Source organism: Bos taurus, chromosome 7 (genome assembly GCF_002263795.3).
Source record: "Bos taurus isolate L1 Dominette 01449 registration number 42190680 breed Hereford chromosome 7, ARS-UCD2.0, whole genome shotgun sequence".
Classification (NCBI taxonomy): Eukaryota; Metazoa; Chordata; class Mammalia; order Artiodactyla; family Bovidae; genus Bos; species Bos taurus.
In genome coordinates this window covers 100,346,231-100,364,232 of record NC_037334.1, presented here as the reverse complement: position 1 = coordinate 100,364,232, position 18,002 = coordinate 100,346,231, and the positions used below count along the sequence as shown (strand labels likewise).

Below are 18,002 nucleotides of genomic sequence, written 5' to 3'. Positions count from 1 at the left end.
GCAACAACATATGTTGAAGCATAATCCTATATATGATGGTATTTGGAGATAAGGCTTTGGGAGATGGTTAGGTCATAAGAGTGGAGCCCTCATCAATGCAATTACTGCCTTAAATAAGAAACCCCAAAGAGTTCCAATGCCCTCTCATCTACATGAGGACACAGAAAAGACATTTATAACACCAGAAAGTGGAACTTCACCAGAGATTAGATTCACCAGATTGTTGATCTTGACTTCTGAAGCCTTCAAAATTGTGAGAAATGAATGTTCTTTAAGTCACCCAATCTATGGTATTTATATTACAGAAAACTCAATAGACCAATAAGAATTACAGAAGTTCAACAGTTCTAAAGAAGTATTCTGGATATAAGCCTTTCTCAGATGTAAGATATGCAAATATTTTTTCCTATTCTGTAGTTTGTTTTCTAATTTTCTTGACAATGTCCCTTAGGTACACAAAATATTTTATGTTTTTATTTATTTGTTTTCTTTCTAAGTCTTTAAGTTTGTGAAGTCCAGTTTATCTGGTATTTTTCTTTGCTGTTCAGGCTCTTGGTATCATATATAAGAATCAATTGCCAAGCCAATGACAGAAGAATCTACATATGATTTCCTCTAAAATTTTTATTTTTTTTATCTGTTATATCAACATTTCACTTCAGTTCATTTTCTCAGTGTATCCAACTCTTTGTGACCCCCACAGACTGCAACATGTCAGGCTTCCCTGCTCAAACTTATGTTCATTGAGTCAGTGATGCCATCCAAATATCATGTCCTCTGTCATCCTTTACTCCTCCCACCTTTGATCTTTCCCAGCATCAGGGTCTTTTCCAATGAGTCAGCTCTTTGCATTAGGTAGCCAAAATATTGGAGTTTCAGTTTCAGCATCAGTTCTTCCAATGAATATTCAGGACTGATTTCCTTTAGGATTCACTGGTTGGATCTCCTTGTAGTCCAAGGGACGCTCAGAAGTCTTATCCAACACCACAGTTCAAAAGCATCAATTCTTCAGTGTTCATATTTCTTTATAGTCCAGCTCTCACATCCATACATGACTACTGGAAAAACCATAGCTTTCACTAGATGGACCTCTGTGGGCAAAGTAATGTCTCTGTTTTTAATATGCTGTCTTGGTTGGCAGAGCACCAAAGAATAGCAAGGAGAGACAAGAGAGCCTTCCTCAGTGATCAGTGTAAAGAAATAGAGGAAAACAGTAGAATGGGAAAGACTAGAGATCTCTTCAAGAAAATTAGAGGTACCACGGGAACATTTCATGCAAAGATGGGCTCAATAAAGGACAGAAATGATATGGGCCTAACAGAAGCAGAAGATATTAATAAAAGGTGGCAAGAATACACAGAAGAATTGTACTAAAAAGATCTTCACGAACCAGATAATCACGATGTGTGATCACTCACCTAGAGCCAGACATCCTGGAATGTGAAGTCAAATGCGACCCCATGGACTGTATAGTCCATGGAATTCTCCAGGCCAGAATATTGGAGTGGGCAGCCTTTCCGTTCTCCAGGGGATCTTCCCAACCCAGGGACTGAGCCAGGTCTCCTGCATTGCAGGTGAATTCTTTATCAGCTGAGCCACAAGGGAAGCCTAAGAATACTGGTGTGGGTAGGCTATCCCTTCTCCAGTGGATCTTCCCGACCTAGGAATTGAACCGGGGTCTCCTGCATTACAGGTGGATCCTTTACCAACTCTAAGGGGCAAGTGTCTTTTAATTTCATGGCTGAGGTCATCATCTGCAGTGATTTTGGAGCCCAAAAAAGTAAGTCTGTAACTTTTTCCATTGTTTCACCATCTATTTGCCATGAAGTGATGGGACCAGATGCCATGATCTTAGTTTTCTGAATGTTGAGTTAAGCCAACTTTTTCACTCTCCTCTTTCACTTTCATCAAGAGGCTCTTTAATTCTTCTTCACTTTCTGCCATAAGGGTGGCATCATCTGTATATCTGAGGTTATTGATATTTCTCCCCAAATTTTGATTCCAGCTTGTGCTTCATCCAGCCTGGCATTTCGCATGATATACTCTGCATAAAGTTGAGTAAGCTGGGTAACAGCATACTCCTTTCTCAATTTTTAAGCAGTCCGTTGTTCCATGTCCAGTTCTAACTGTTGCTTCTTGACCTGCATACAGATTTCTCAGGAGGCAGGTCAGGTGGTCTTGTATTCCCATCTCTTGAAGAATTTTCCACAGTTTGTTATGATCCACACAGTCAAAGACTTTGCAATAGTAAATAAAGCAGAAATAGGTGTTTTACTGTAACTCTCTTGCTTTTTCGATGATCCAGCGGATGTTGGCAATTTGGTCTCTGGTTCCTCTGCCTTTTCTAAATCCAGCTTGAACATCTGAAATTTCTCATTTCATGTACTGTTGAAGCCTAGCTTGGACAATTTTGAGTATTACTTTGCTGGCATGTGAGATGAGTAAAATCATGAGGTAGTTTGAACATTCTTTGGCATTGCCTTTCTTTGGGAATGGAATGAAAACTGACCTTTTTCCAGTCCTGTGACCACTGTTGCAACAAAGGTCCATTTAGTCAAAACTATGGCTTTTCCAGTAGTCATGTATGGATGTGAGAATCAGTGAACCAGTGAAGCTGCTCAGTCGTGTCTGACTCTTTGTGACTCCATGGAGGCTACCAGCCTCCTCCATCCATAGAATTTTCCAAGCAAGAGTACTGGAGTGGGTTGCCATTTCCTTCTCCAGGGGATCTCCCCAACCCAGGGATCAAACTCAGGTCTCCTGTGTAACAGGCAGACACTTTACCATCTGAACCACCAGGGAAGCATGGATGTCAGAATTGGACTATAAAGAAAGCATAGCACTGAAGAATTGATGCTTTTGAACTGTGGTGTTAGAGAAGACTCTTGAGAGTCCCTTGGACAGCAAGATCAAACCAGTCAATCCTAAATGAAATCAGTCCTGAATGTTCATTGAAAGGACTGATGCTGAGGCTGAAACTCCAATACTTTGGCCACCTTGTGCAAACAACTGACTCTTTGAAAAAGACCCTGATGCTGGGAAAGATTGAAGGCAGGAGGAGAAGGGGATGACAGAGGATGAGATAGTTGGGTGGCATCAGCAACTCGCTGGACATGAGTTTGAGCAAGCTCCGGGAATTGGTGATGGACAGGGAAGCCTGGCGTGCTGCAGTCCATGGGGTCGCAGAGTCAGACATGACTGAGCGACTGAACTGAACTGACTGACTGCTGTTGTGTTTTCCAAATTTGCTGGCATATTGAGTGCAGCACTCTCACAGCATCATCTTTTAGTATTTGAAATAGCTTAACTGGAATTCCATCACCTCCACTAGCTTTGTTCGTAGTGATGCTGCCTAAGGCCATCTTGATTTCCCATTCCTGGTTTTCTGGCTGTAGGTGAGTGATCACACCATCATTGTTATCTGCATCATTAATATTTTTTGAATAGTTCTGTGTAGTCTTGCCTCATCTTCTTAATATCTTCTGCTTCCATAGCATTTCTGTTCTTTATTGTGCCTATCTTTGCATGAAATATTCCCTCTGTACCTCCAATTTTCTTGAAGGTAACTCTAGTCCTTCCCATTCTTTTGTTTTCCACTATTTCTTTGCATTGATCTCTGAGGAAGGTTCTCTTATCTCTCCTTGCTATTCTTGGAACTCTGCATTCAAATGGGTATATATTTCCTTTTCTCCTTTGCCTTTTGCTGCTCTTCTTTCCTCAGCTACTTGTAAGGCCTCCTCAGACAACCATTCTGCCTTTGTGCATGTCTTTTTCTTGGGGATGGTTTTGATCACTGCCTCCTGTACAATGTCATGAACCTCCTTTTATGGTTCTTCAGACACTCTATCAGATCTAATCAGATAAATATCAATATTTATGTCCTTCATTAATTTTTAGATAAGTGGTCTAGCTTCCAATTTTTGCCTGTGGAAATCTAGTTTTCCAGCATGATCTCCTCTGGGAAAGTTTTGTTTCCCCAAAAAATATACTTGGAAGATTGTCACACATCAATTGACCATAGATGTATGGATTTAATTCTGGGCTCTCAGTTCTAATCTATCAGCTTATATAAACATCTTCATGCCAGTAACACACTGTTTCGATTTCAGTTACTTTGTAATACATTTTAAAATTGGAAAGTATGAGTCCTCAAACTTTGTTCTTGTTTTTCAAGATTATTTTGGCTATATGGGGCTCCTTGCAATTTCTTATAAATCTGAGTATAGCTCAATAGAAAATAACTTTTTTATTTCTGCAAAAAAGCTGTTGAAATTTTGATTGGGTATGTGTTGAACCAGTAGCTTATTTTGAGTAGATCAGTCAGTTCAGTCGTTCAGTCATGTCTGTCTCTTTGCAATCCCATGGACTGCAGCACTCCAGGCTTCCCTGTCCATCACCAACTCATGGAGATTGCTCAAACCTATGTCCATTGAGTTGGTGATGCCTTCCAACCATCTCAACCTCTGTCGTCCCCTTCTCTTCCTGCCTTCAGTGTTTCCCAGCATGAGGGTCTTTTCTAATGAGTCAGCTGTTCCCATCAGGTTGTGGAAGTATGGAGCTTCAGCTTTAGCATTAATATCTTAATGAAATTAAGATTCCTATCAATGAACATGGGATATCTTTCTATTTATTTTGGTTTTCTTTAAATTTTTTTTCAGCCATGCTTTGTAATTTTTAGTGTACAAGTTTTTCATTTCCTTGGTTAAATTAATTCCTGAGTATTTTTGCATTGTATTTTATAAATGCTATTGTAAACATAAGTGCTTTTATAATTTAGTCTTCAAATTTTCATTACTGCTTTATAAAAACACAACTGATATTTGTGTGCTGATCTTTACTATGAAACATCACTAAATTTGGTTATAAGCTCAAGCACCTTCCTTTCGGATTCTTTGTAATTGTCTGTATGTAGATTATGTTATCTGTGAATACAGATAATTTACTTTTCTAATTTTTTTATTTTTCTTGTCTAACTACCCAGATGAGAATTCCCAGTGTAATGTCAAACAGCAATGGTTAAAGCAGTATCTTGTTCTTATTTCTGATATCTGGAAAAAAAATTCGGTCTTTCTCCACTGAGCATAATGTTAAGTATGAATTTTTCATGAATGCTTATTATCATGTTCAGGATTTTCCTTTATATTCCTAGTTTGCTAAGCTTTTTGTCATAAAATATTATATTTTATCAAATATTCTATTCAACATCAATTAAGATTATAATTTTTTTCCTTGTTCTGTTTGTATGATGTATTACATATGTTGATTTTCTTATATTGAGCTACCCTTGCTTTCCTGTGATAAATCTTACTTGATCATGATGTATGATCTTTTTAATATGCTTTTGGATTTGATTTGCTAATATTTTGATGAGAATTTTGCAGCTATATTCATAAAGGATATTATCCTGTGACTTTTTTTCTTGTGACGTTTTAGTTTCATTTTATTGTCAGAATTGTTAACCTGATAGAATGAGTTTCAAAGTGTCTTCATTGACACATTGGTTGTTTAAGAATAAGTTGTTTAGTATCTACATATGTGTGTATTTTCCAGTTTCCTTTTGTTTTTGATTTTTAGTTTCACTCCATTGTGATCAGAGAAAATTCTATTGTGATCATATATATGTGATATAGCATATCCACAGCAAAACAACTCTTAAGTTTAAAAAGTGTGAAAATGGTTTTTTTGTTTTGTTTTTTTGGTGAAGACAGTTACAATCTGCTCTCATAAATACTTCCAGGTGTGTAATACAATATTGTTGACTATAATCACCATGTATATTAGATCCCCCAAACTTAACTTATTTTGTAATTGTAAGTATGTGCTCTTGGAGCACCAACTTCCCATTTCTCCCACCTCCCAGCCCCTGGTAACCACCGTTATACTCTCTGTTAACTCTGAATTTGGCTTTTTATAATCTGTATGTAAGTGATATCATGTAATACTTATATCTTCTGTTCCATTAATCTGTTGTTAGCTCCATTAACCTGTTGTTAGTCCATTAATCTGTGGAGCAATGCATGTTTCTTTTTCAGTCTGAGTTGGGAGTTCTACAAAACAGAGACAAACACTGCCCGTCATTCGTTCAGGTATCCCTCCAGATGAATCAGAACAGACTTACACAATAACTTGTGAATGGGGTCTGCTCTTCTCTCTCTGGAACTGAAGACTAAGAACCCACACTAGAACCATGGGCTGCGGCCCCTTTAAGATCGCTGCTGCACCAGGGACTTGGTGTGGTAAAACCAGTAAAAATACCCTTTAACTATTTTCCAGAGTTTTGACAAAGCTTGTTTTGACAGTTTACATTTGTTTTTCAATGTTTCTGTGAATGGATGAGAGCTCGGAGCTGCCTACCCCTTCATTTTGCTGACATCACTCTGAGGCATCACAAAATGTATTCTTTAAAAGACATTTTTCGTCTCTCCCAGGACTACTTAAAAGCTCATGGGTGAAGTTCCATGACAAATGAAGCCATCTGGCACCACTTTATGCATTACAGACTCTGAAGGCTTGATGGTCAGAGGAGTGAAAACCTTACATGTTCTCCATACCATCTGGGGTAGCTTCTGGAAGAAACAAGAATTTAGCAGAGCCTTGAAGGTTAAGTAGGATTTAGGCAGATGATAGAGCAAGTGGGGAGCATTCTAATTTAGATGAAGTGTTGTGTTGGCAATATGTATAGAATTCTATAGACAGGGGACTGACTAGTGTCCCTAGAGCAGAAATTTATTTATGGGAAAACAAGTAAAAAATTAAATTAATTTAATGCATGTATAACCTGTGTTTCAGCAACATGACTTCAAAACTCCAGTCTTTTCCAAAGCCTTTGTTTCACCAATATCTCCTGAACTGGAGGATAAAATAATATCAAATGGGATTCAGGAAGTCAGAAAAGTTATAGACTAGAATTCATGTGATTCAATGATTTAATGCTTCTATGATATAATAACTAGTACTGCTATTATATTCAGTCTTATTACAGTTTGTATGTCATTTGCCTTTAAATTCTTCATCTTCCCTTACTATTTAAAAAATAGAATGTATTCTACTCATAAATATATGAAATTTTAAAAGAAAATAAAAATGGCATTTTTATTTTATAAACATCAAATTATGAATTTTAGAAATAATAATTCTGTATTTTTCCACAGATGGTAAAGTGTCACTTTCAATAAGGCAATCTCTACATGAAAATACAGAATGACCTAAAAGATAATATAAAAGAAGTTGATAACATGCAAATATAAAGACTGGAAAGAAATATTCAGAAGAATATAATGATCTGAAAATTGGAACTTAGGGCCAAAGAATGTTCATGTCTTGCATAATTGCTGTATACTTTATGTGTATGTTCCTTTAACAAACATTTAATGTGAATTAGAATTTTATGTAAAAATTGGGCCTAGAATTGAGAACTCCAGGCTGAAGATTCCATTTTAGCAGATTTATATCAAGGACAGAAATGGATCTAGGGCAGAGGAGTTTATTACTAACATGGCAATTATCTTTTTACTTGATTTATCAAAATGCCTTATTTGCAATCTGTATTAGCTTTTTAGGGTTGTTGTAACAAAAATTTACTGCAGACAGAGTGGCAGAAATACTGATAACAGAAGCTTACATTCTTGCAATTCTGGAAGCTAGAAGTCTGAGATCAAGCAGTCAGCAGTGCTGAGTTCTTCTAAGACCATTCTTCTTTGTGTTGAGATGGCTATCTTCTCCCTGAGGTTTCACATGGTCTTCCCTCTGTACACGTTTGTGTGCTAAGTTTCTAGTCTTATTAGGACACGAGTGATATTGGATTAGGTCCACTTAATGACCTCATTTTAACCTTATCATCTCTTTGTTGTTTTGTTGTCACCAAGTTGTACTCTACTCTTTTGCAACCCATGGACTGTAGCCCACGAGGTCCTCTGTCCATAGGATTTCCCAGGCAAGAATAGTGTAATGGGTTATATTTCCTTCTCCAGGGGATCTTCCCAACCCAGGGACTGAACCTGTGTCTTCTGCATTGGCAAGTGGATTCTTTAACACTGAGCCACCAGTGAAGCTTTATCATCTCTTTGGAGAGATTTATATCTGTAAATATCTGAATAGTCTGATGGTTTTCCCTACTTTCTTTAATTTAAGCCTGAATTTTGCAATAAGTAGTTCACGATCTGAGCCACACTTAGTTACCAGAATTGATCAAGTATGACATAAATCAAATCCCTTATAATTATACAGTGCAAGTGACAAATAGATTCAAGGGATTAGATCTGATAGAAAGAGTGCCTGAAGAACTATGGACAGAGGTTTGTGACACTGTACAGGAGGCAGTGATCAAGACCATCCCCAAGAAGAAGAAATGTAAAAAGGCAAAATCGTTGCTGATGAGGCCTTACAAATAGCTAAGAAAAGAAGAGATGCTAAAGGCAAAGGAGAAAAAGAAATATATACCCATCTGAATGCTGAGTTCCAAAGAATAACAAGGAGAGATGAGAAAGACTTCCCCAGTGATCAATGCAAAGAAATACAGGAAAACAATAGAATGGGAAAGACTAGAGATCTCTTCAAGAAAATTTGAGATACCAAGGGAACATTTCAGGAAAAGATGGACGGAATAAAGGAGAGAAATTTACGGACCTAACAGAAGCAGAAGATATTAAGAAGAGGTGGCAAGAATACACAGAAGAACTGTACAAAAAAAAGATTTTAATGATGCAGATAACCATGATGGTGTGATCACTCATCTAGAACCAGACATTCTTGGAGCATTAAGTCAAGTGGGCCTTAGGAAACATCAATACAAAGAAAGCTAGTGAATGTGAGGAATTCCAGTTGAGCTATTTCAAGTCCTTCAAGATGATGCTGTGAAAGTGCTGCACTCAACATGCCAGCAAATTTGGAAAACTCAGCAGTGGCCACAGGACTGGAAAAGCTGTTTTCATTCCAATCCCAAAGAAAGGCAATGCCAAAGAATGTTCAAACGACTACAAGATTGCACTCATCTCACATGCTAGCAAAGTAATGCTCAAAATTCTCCAAACAAGGCTTCAACAGTACGTGAAACAAGAACTTCCAGATGTTCAAGCTGGATTTAGAAAAGGGAGAGGAACCAGAGATCAAACTGCCAAAATCCGCTGGATCATCAAAAAGCAAGAGAGTTCCAGAAAAACATCTATTTCTGCTTTATTGACTATGCCAAAGTCTTTGAGTGTGTGGATCACAATAAACTGTGGAAAATTCTTCAAGAGATGGGAATAGAACCTGACATGGAACAATGGACTTGTTCCTAACTGGGAAAGGAGTACGTCAAGGCTGTATATTGTCACCCTGCTTATTTAACTTATATGTAGGGTACGTTATGGGAAATATAGGGCTGGATGAAGCACAAGCTGGAATCATGAAATATCAATAACCTCAGATACACAGATGATACCACACTTATGACAAAAAAAGAAGAAGTAAAGAACCTCTTGATGACAGTGAAAGAGGATAGTGAAAAAGCTGGCTTAAAACTCAACTTCATAAAACTAAGATCATGGCATCTGGTCCTATTACTTCATGGCGAATAGATGGGGAAACAGTGGAAACAGTGTCAGGGTTTAGGGGTTCCAAAAAAATGATGACTGAAGCCATGAAATTAAAAGATGTGTACTCCTTAGAAGAAAAGTGATGACCAACCTAGACAGCATATTAAAAAGCAGAGGCATTACTTTGCTGATAAAGGTCCATTTAGTCAAGGCTATGGTTTTTCCATTAGTCATGTATGGATTGGACTTTGGTCCATAAAGAAAGCTGAATGCTGAAGAATTTATGGTTTTGAAGAATCTTGAGAGTTTGTTGGACTGCATGGAAATAAAACCAGTCAATCCTAAAGGAAATCAGTCCTGAATATTCACTGGGAGAACTGATGCTGAAGCTGAAACTCTAATACTTTGGCCACCTGATGTGAAGAACTGATTTATTGGAAAAGACCCTGATGCTGGGAAAGATTGAAGGCAGGAGGAGAAGGGGATGACAGAAGATGAGATGGTTGGATGGCGTCACCAACGCGATGGACGTGAGTTTAAGCAAGCTCTGGGACTTGGTGATGGACAGGGAAGTCTGGCATGCTTTAATCCATGGGGTGGCAAATAGTTGGACATGACTGAGCTACTGAACTGAACTGAATTGTTACTATAAATATAGTCACAGTTGAATTTTGGGGGAATCCAATTCAGCTCTTAATATAACCTTTCTATTAAACACACAGTATTTACTTCCTATAGTAATAGCTGTGGAAAATATGATTCGTGGGACATAATTTCTTCCAAACGAATGCAGTTATTTTGGTAAAGTTCAGAATTAGCCCTTGGGTCTCTAGATATCATTGAGAAGTCAAAATGATTCAGGTATATACAATAGAATGAGTTCAAGAAATATTAATACAATATGTTTGGTTTAATGTGTGTGTGTTAGTCACTCAGTTGTGTCTGACTCAATGCAACTCCATGGACTGTAGCCCACTAGGCTCCTCTGTTCATGGAATCCTCTAGGCAGTAATACTGGAGTGGCCTCTCCAGGGGATCTTCCTTACCCAAGGTTTGAATCCAGGTCTCCTGCATTGTAGGCAGTTTCTTTACCATCTGAACCACCTAGTTATTATAAAAGTTGGTCACTATTTTGAGCTATGCTTATGTATCTCTCACTTTGGGAAAAAGTGTCACTTTAGTCCACTGACTTAATTCTGTTTAAAGAGATTATGAATAACATAGTAATTTTGAGTTATGGTAGGTTATTAATATTACGCAACTCAGGGGTAGGTCAGATAAATTATGATGCATTCAGCAATGAAAGAAATTTCAGTTCACCTCTTGAGTAGGCTCCAGTATCTTTGTGTTACTATTCCCCGTAAACAGTCATTTTAAAATTACTTAAAATGTACAAATAATGATTTAACATAATTGGCTAATTGACTATTTAAACTGGCCTGGTCTCATATTAATTATTTTTTCTTAATAAATGATTTGAGTTAAGCAAGATAAAATATTACTCATTCATTCATTTTCAAAATGTCCTCTGAATAGAAAAAAATACAACATATCTTTGAAAATATACTTATCTTGTTGCCATTTTTGAATTGTTAGAAAATCAAAATGCTGCTAAATATCTAATTAAGAAATATTTGTTATATTTAGAGTTTAAATTTGAATTTTTCAAAATCTAAGTAAATATATTTAAAAATCTCCATTTATCTGTGGTTTTCTTCTTCTCTGAACAGTTCCATTAATGTTCTCACCCTTAGAAAGAGAAATATTTTTTTATAGAATTTGTGAAATCAATTATTTTCTTTTCCTTCTATATTTATGTATTCTGAAATAATCAGTATGTTCTGCTAATTTTGACATTTTCAGCATAATAAAATTCACACTTTTGTTAGGGTTTTTTTAAGTATATATCTTATTTTAATATTTTCTTTCACTAGACTTTATATATTTCTAGTATATTCAAATAAATTCTAGTTTTTTTATTTGGGGAAAACATTTATTTATATAATGCATATTCATATGCATATAGACATATATATGTGCATATATATATGTATATATATGAGCCTCCGAGGTGGCACAGGTGGTAAAGAATTGCCTGCCAATGCAGAAGAAGTAGGAGATGTGGGTTTGATTCCTGGGTCAGGAAGATCGCCTGGAGGAGGAGGGCATGGCTTCCCACTCCAGAATTCATGCCTGGAGAATCCTATGGACAGAGGAGCCTAGTGGGCTATAGTCCATAGGGTCGCAACGAGTCACACATGACCATTGCACGTGACTAAATTGACTTCACATGCATGCAGACATACATATACATTGCGGTGTCACTTTTCATGAGGTTATTATTTTAAAAAAATTGGCATGGGATTGAAGATTTGAAACTGAGGTAAGAAGTAGCCTAAAGTGGAGGTTGTTCCATTGAAGCCTTAAATGAGATACAGAGACTAATAAACATTAAATAAGACCTTTAGAATTACACTCTTGAGTTTTCTAGGAGAAAAAAGTTGAGAAATAGTTAAAGAGGATTGGAAAGATAGGAAATACATGCCATAAAATTAGGTCTACAATGAACATTTGGTAGTTGATACAATCATAACGTAAAAAATGCTTCTGGTAAAAAGCTGTTAGTGTGGTGTTTAATATTACCCACTCCTGTCCCATCTTCATGGATATTTCCCCCCACCCCCATTTAGATTGTATTCTTTAGTGCAAAGTTTCCAACTAAACAACTACTTTCCCAGACTCCTTTTTGCTATAATTGTCTACGTAACCAACTTCTAGCCAGTAAGGCATATGAGAAAGCGGCATGTAGAATTCTTACCTTCCTTATTAATTAAGAGTATGACAACGGGTGCCCATACCTGCCTTCCTTCTTCCTGCCTTAAAAAGAGACACGGTGCTTGAAACTAGAGCGAGGGCTTTGCAACTGAGAGGTGTAAAGCATCGGAAAGTTATCCCACTAAGGCTGGTAGATTGGCCACGTGGAAGAAGAATAAAATACTCGGGTCCTGGTAGCACTTTTGAAGCTGAATAAAAAGCAGCAGCTCTCTTACTTTAAAAGATTTTTGGCTATGTGAAAACAAACACCTGTTTGTTTAAGCCACTGTCAGTCAGGTTCTTCTTCATGTAATAGAATGTGTTCCTCATTGTGCGTGTTATCAAGAATGAAACAAAAAAAAAGAACATGTTATGTTTCTCTTACGTAAGTAGGATGTCACAAGCTAAGCACAGGCTAATGCGCCTGTGATTAGCTTGGCCTTTCCCCCAAGACTGAGAGGTGTCTCCTAGAGCTCGAGTAACTGTACAATCACAGCTGGCCAGAGAAGTAAACACAGAGAAGGATGCTAGTGCACATTACCTTTTTTCTAAGAAAACTGAAAGATTTTCCTGATGGCTCCTTCTTTCACTGGTTCTCACTGGGTGAAACCATGCCTCCAATTCACCTTTTCTATGGGGAAAGGGAGAAACCAGGGTGTTATTACTGTGATTGGCTTGCATTTTGCCACATTAAACTGAATTAAGATTCTATTTCCAAGCACTAAGGAGAGATGGCTATTGTTAAGATAAAATGGCTGCCAAAAATATTTAACAAAGCAAAGGAAATCTTAACTTCCTTTTGTGTGCTTTCTTTGCACATTTGACAAATAAGAAATAAACAGCTGTCAAGTCTACTCTAATGTACTAAAATAAACGTTGTAAACAAAATGGATCAGAAGAACGAAAGGGGAGGCAAAATAATACTTAAGCACTTCAATAAGATATTTAAAAAATGGAGAACAAATTATAAATACACTGAATTGCATAGGTTCATTTAAGTGTTTTCAAAAATATAGTTACTGAAATTTCTTTTCAAACTGATAGTACAAGGATAGAAGACAAGAGTTCAAATATTTACTATTTAATATTTTATTACTTCATATTATATATTAATAGTAATTGCTAATTTGCTAGTAAAAAGTCACTATGTAAATAATTGATTGATATATCAAGCATATTGACTAAGAAAAATATTAAGTAAGATAAATAATATTTTCTAAATTGTTAGGATTCTGAGCTCTAATATCATAAATTTTTTCAGTAAAATAATAGCACAGAAAATACAAACAAATGACAGCTTTAACTGGCTATGCTCCAGGGAGCAGGATTTTTTCTTTCAAAAAAATGAATTATTTGGAGGGGTAAGAATATTCTGACTCAACATGACAAACATAGTATAATACAAATGTAATTTTGGAATAACGTAATTATTATTTCTGTATGTTTAGGAACAAGAAGATTAAGAAGTTATCAAATGAAAGACTATTTCTTATTAAAATTTAGTATTTTATACCCAAAACTACTATGAAAGATATTACAATTTAATGAGGTTATGAAAGATATTACAATTTAATGAGTTATGTTCTATACCAAAGTTCTAGAATTTAGGTTTTGTATTTGGTATTCTTTGTGAATTACTGGACTCTGTTTTAACAATGAGGTTTTTGTTTTTTAAATTTTTTTATTGATATTAGCTTTATTTTTTTTAATAGTATTTGCACATACAAAGCACACTGAAGAATCTATCATAAGAATAAAATAGGTTTCTAAGTCAGGTTTTTAAAAAACGATGTCTTCTAAAGTGCAATGAAACTGCTTCATTCATATTATCTAATTGGGAAATGTTTAGCAAATATTTTTAGCGTCATAAAAATGACTATATTTTTTAAACGAGTAACTTCAACCCTAAAAATTAGTCTAAAAGAGTAAAATAAAGTGATGTAAGTTTTATGGAAGATGATATTTCATTTATTAAAAAATCAGAAATATCTAAAATGTTGAATATGATGTTTATGCAACTCAGTCTACTATAAATTAATAACAAAATATGTTATGAATAAAACACTAATTAATAACATAAGGGCATACTTGGTGAAGAATTTTTACAGCATGTTAAATGAAAAATTGTAGCAACCCTATTCATTAATAATGTATGAAGATAGTAGAGACTTTATTTTCAACATGCATTTTGAAATAATAACAAGAAAATTTAACATTAAAAATCAATTTTAAAACCCACAACATCGTATTATTTATCACCTAAATATTTGTTCAGGAAAAGATGATGTTTGAGGATAATTTTATTACTTATTCAGTGTAATTAATTTGTAGTGGTGGAACCAGCAAGCTAACATAACATAGAATCTTACACTGTAAGTATTTTCCTGCTGTAAAGAATCCAAAACGTAGGCCTAGCCCTCCCTATCAGTTTTCCCTTCATACGTTTCACAAAACAAGAAAACTACAGGCCAATATCACTGATGAACATAGATGCAAAAATCCTTAACAAAATTCTAGCAATCAGAATCCAACAACACATTAAAAAGATCATACACCATGACCAAGTGGGCTTTATCCCAGGGATGCAAGGATTCTTCAATATCTGCAAATCAATCAATGTAATACACCACATTAACAAATTGAAAAATAAAAGCCATATGATCATCTCAATAGATGCAGAGAAAGCCTTTGACAAAATTCAACATCCATTTATGATAAAAACTTTCCAGAAAGCAGGAATAGAAGGAACATACCTCAACATAATAAAAGCTATATATGACAAACCCACAGCAAACATTACCGTCAATGGTGAAAACGTAACAGCATTTCCCCTAAAGTCAGGAACAAGACAAAGGTGCCCACTTTCTACTGTGCCCACCACTACTACTCAACATAGTTTTAGAAGTTTTGGCCACAGCAATCAGAGCAGAAAAAGAAATAAAAGGAATCCAGATTGGAAAAAAAGTAATAAAACTCTGTTGTTTTTTTTTTTTTTTAACCTTACAATTCCTAGAAGACATTAAGTGAGCATAAGAATCAGTGGATTAAGAAAGGGTTTCGAATAAAAGAAAATATTTGAATTTTGCATACTCAATCTTTCTAAAGAATTTGAGAAAATTTGAATTATCTCCCTTTCAGTTCAGTTCAGTTGCTCAGTTGTGTCTGACTCTTTGTGATGCCATGGACTGCAGCACACCAGGCTTACCAGTACATCATCAACTCCCAGAGTTTATGAAAACTCATGCCCATAGAGTCAGTGATGCCATCCAACCATCTTATCCTCTGTCATCCCCTTCTCTTCCTGCCCTCAATCTTTTCCAGCATCAGGGTCTTTTCAAATAAATCAGTTCTTTGCATCAGGTGGCCAAAGTATTGGAGTTTCAGCTTCAGCATCAGTCCCTCCAATGAATATTCAAGACTGATTTCCTTTAGGATGGATTGGTAGATGATCTCTTTGCAGTCCAAGTGACTCTCAGGAGTCATCTCCAACACCACAGTTCAAAAACATTAATTCTTTGGCACTCAGCTTTCTTTATAGTCCAAATCTCACACCCATACATGACTACTGGAAAAACCATAGCTTTGACTAGATGGGCCCTTGTTTGCAAAGTAATGCCTCTGCTTTTTAATATGCTGTCTGGGTTGGTCATAACTTTTCTTCCAAGGAGCAAGCGTCTTTTAATTTCATGGCTTCAGTCACCATCTGCAGTGATTTTGGAGCCCCCCCAAATAAAGTCTCTCACTATTTCCATTGTTTCCCCATCTATTTGCCATGAAGATATGGGACCAGATGCCATGATCTTAGTTTTCTGAATGCTGAGTTGTAAGCCAGCTTTTTCACTCTCCTCTTTCACTTTCATCAAGAGGCTCCTTAGTTCTTCTTGGCTTTCTGGGAGAAGTGTGGTTTCATCTGCATATCTGAGGTTATTGATATTTCTCCTGGCAATCTTGATTCCAGCTTGTACTTCATCCAGCCCAGTGTTTCTCATGATGTACTCTGCATATAAATTAAATAAGCAGGGTGACAATATACAGCCTTGACATACTCCTTTCCTGATTTGGAACCAATCTATTGTTCCATTCCAGTTCTAACTGTTGCTTCTTGACCTACTTACAGATTTCTGACAGGAGGTAAGTCAGGTTTTCTGGAATTCCCATCTCTTGAAGAATTTTCCACAGCTTGTTTTGATCCACACAATCAAAGGCCTTGCCATAGTCAACAAATTGGAAGTAGATGTTTTTTTCCAGAACTCTCTCACTTTTTTGATGATCCAACAGATGTTGGCAATTTGATCTCTGGTTCCTCTGCCTTTTCTAAATCCAATTTGAACATCTGGAAGTTCTCAGTTTAGGTACTGTTGAAACCTGGCTTGGAGAATTCTGAGCATTACTTTGCTAGCATGTGAGATGAGTGCAACTGTGCGGTAGTTTGAGCTTTCTTTGGAATGGAAAGAAAGGCATTCTTTGGGATGCCTTTCATTGGAATGAAAACTGACCTTTTCAGTCCTGTAGCCACTGCTGTGTTTTCCAAATTTGCTGGCATATTGAGTGCAGCACTTTCACAGCATCATCTTTGAGGATTTGAAATATCTCAGCCGGAATTCCATCACCTCCACTAGCTTTGTTCGTAGTGATTCTTCCTAAGGCCCATCTGACTTCACGTTGGAACGTTATGTCTGGCTCTAGGTGAGTGATCACACCATCATGATTATCTGGTCCGTGAAGATCTTTTTTGTGTAATTCTTCTGTGTTTTCTTACCATCTCTTCTGAAAATCTTCTGCTTCTGTTAGGTCCATACCATTTCTGTCCTTTATTAAGCAGATCTTTGCATGAAATATTCCCTTGGTATCTCTAATTTTCTTGAAGAGATCTCTAGTGTTTCCCATTCTATTGTTTTCCTTTATTTCTTTCCATTGATCACTGAGGAAGGCTCTCTTATCTGTCCTTGCTATTCTTTTGATCTCTGTATTCAAATGGTTATATCTTTCCTTTTCTCCTTTGCCTTTTGCTTCTCTTCTTTTCACAAGTATTTGTAAGCCCTCCTCAGACAACCATTTTGCCTTTTATCATTTCTTTTTCTTGGGTCTGGTCTAGATCACTTCCTTCTGTACAGTGTCACGAACCTCTATCCATAGTTCTTCAGGCACTGTCTACCAGATCTAATCCCTTGAATAAGCTCTTTGATTCATCATAATAAAATATTTGAGGAAATATTTATGGTAAATTTTAAGAGCTCTTATCTTTGTATCTAAAATATAATCAATATCTAAGAATATAGTCAATAAGGAATTTTAAGAACAGTGACTTTCCATAGTCCATGTGTTAAATTAAGACAGTTAACCATCACACAAGTAATATACTATAAAATGTAGGATTTTAGAGTTTCAAGGTACTGCAAAAATTACTGAAACATCTTCATTTTATACTGTGAAATCTGGTCTTTTAGATTAAATAATTTATCCAAATCCTTAAAGCTATTAATAAAATCCAGGTCAGAAGCCAGCTATGCTGACTACATAAAGGCAAAAGTTCATCTTGCATTTTTAAATTTCGGTAACTACCTGGCATTTTCTTTTTCTATAATATCTACACAACATGTGAACTTTGAAAGATATCTGCCAGTTACTTTAACACAGAAGGTCTACTGTGATTTCAGGGGATATACTTTAACA

General features: G+C 36.2%; 1 long non-coding RNA gene across 3 annotated transcripts in view; it reads right to left on the bottom strand.

Annotated features, from left to right (window-relative positions):
• LOC112447567 (uncharacterized) overlaps nucleotides 1-18,002 on the bottom strand; it is a 181,988-nt gene that overhangs the window by 93,618 nt on the left and 70,368 nt on the right. For all 3 annotated transcript variants that reach the window (XR_003035768.2, XR_009495368.1, XR_009495367.1), the window contains exon 3: nucleotides 12,871-12,960. This is a non-coding gene — a long non-coding RNA (uncharacterized lncRNA). The remainder of the gene's footprint in view (nucleotides 1-12,870; nucleotides 12,961-18,002) is intronic.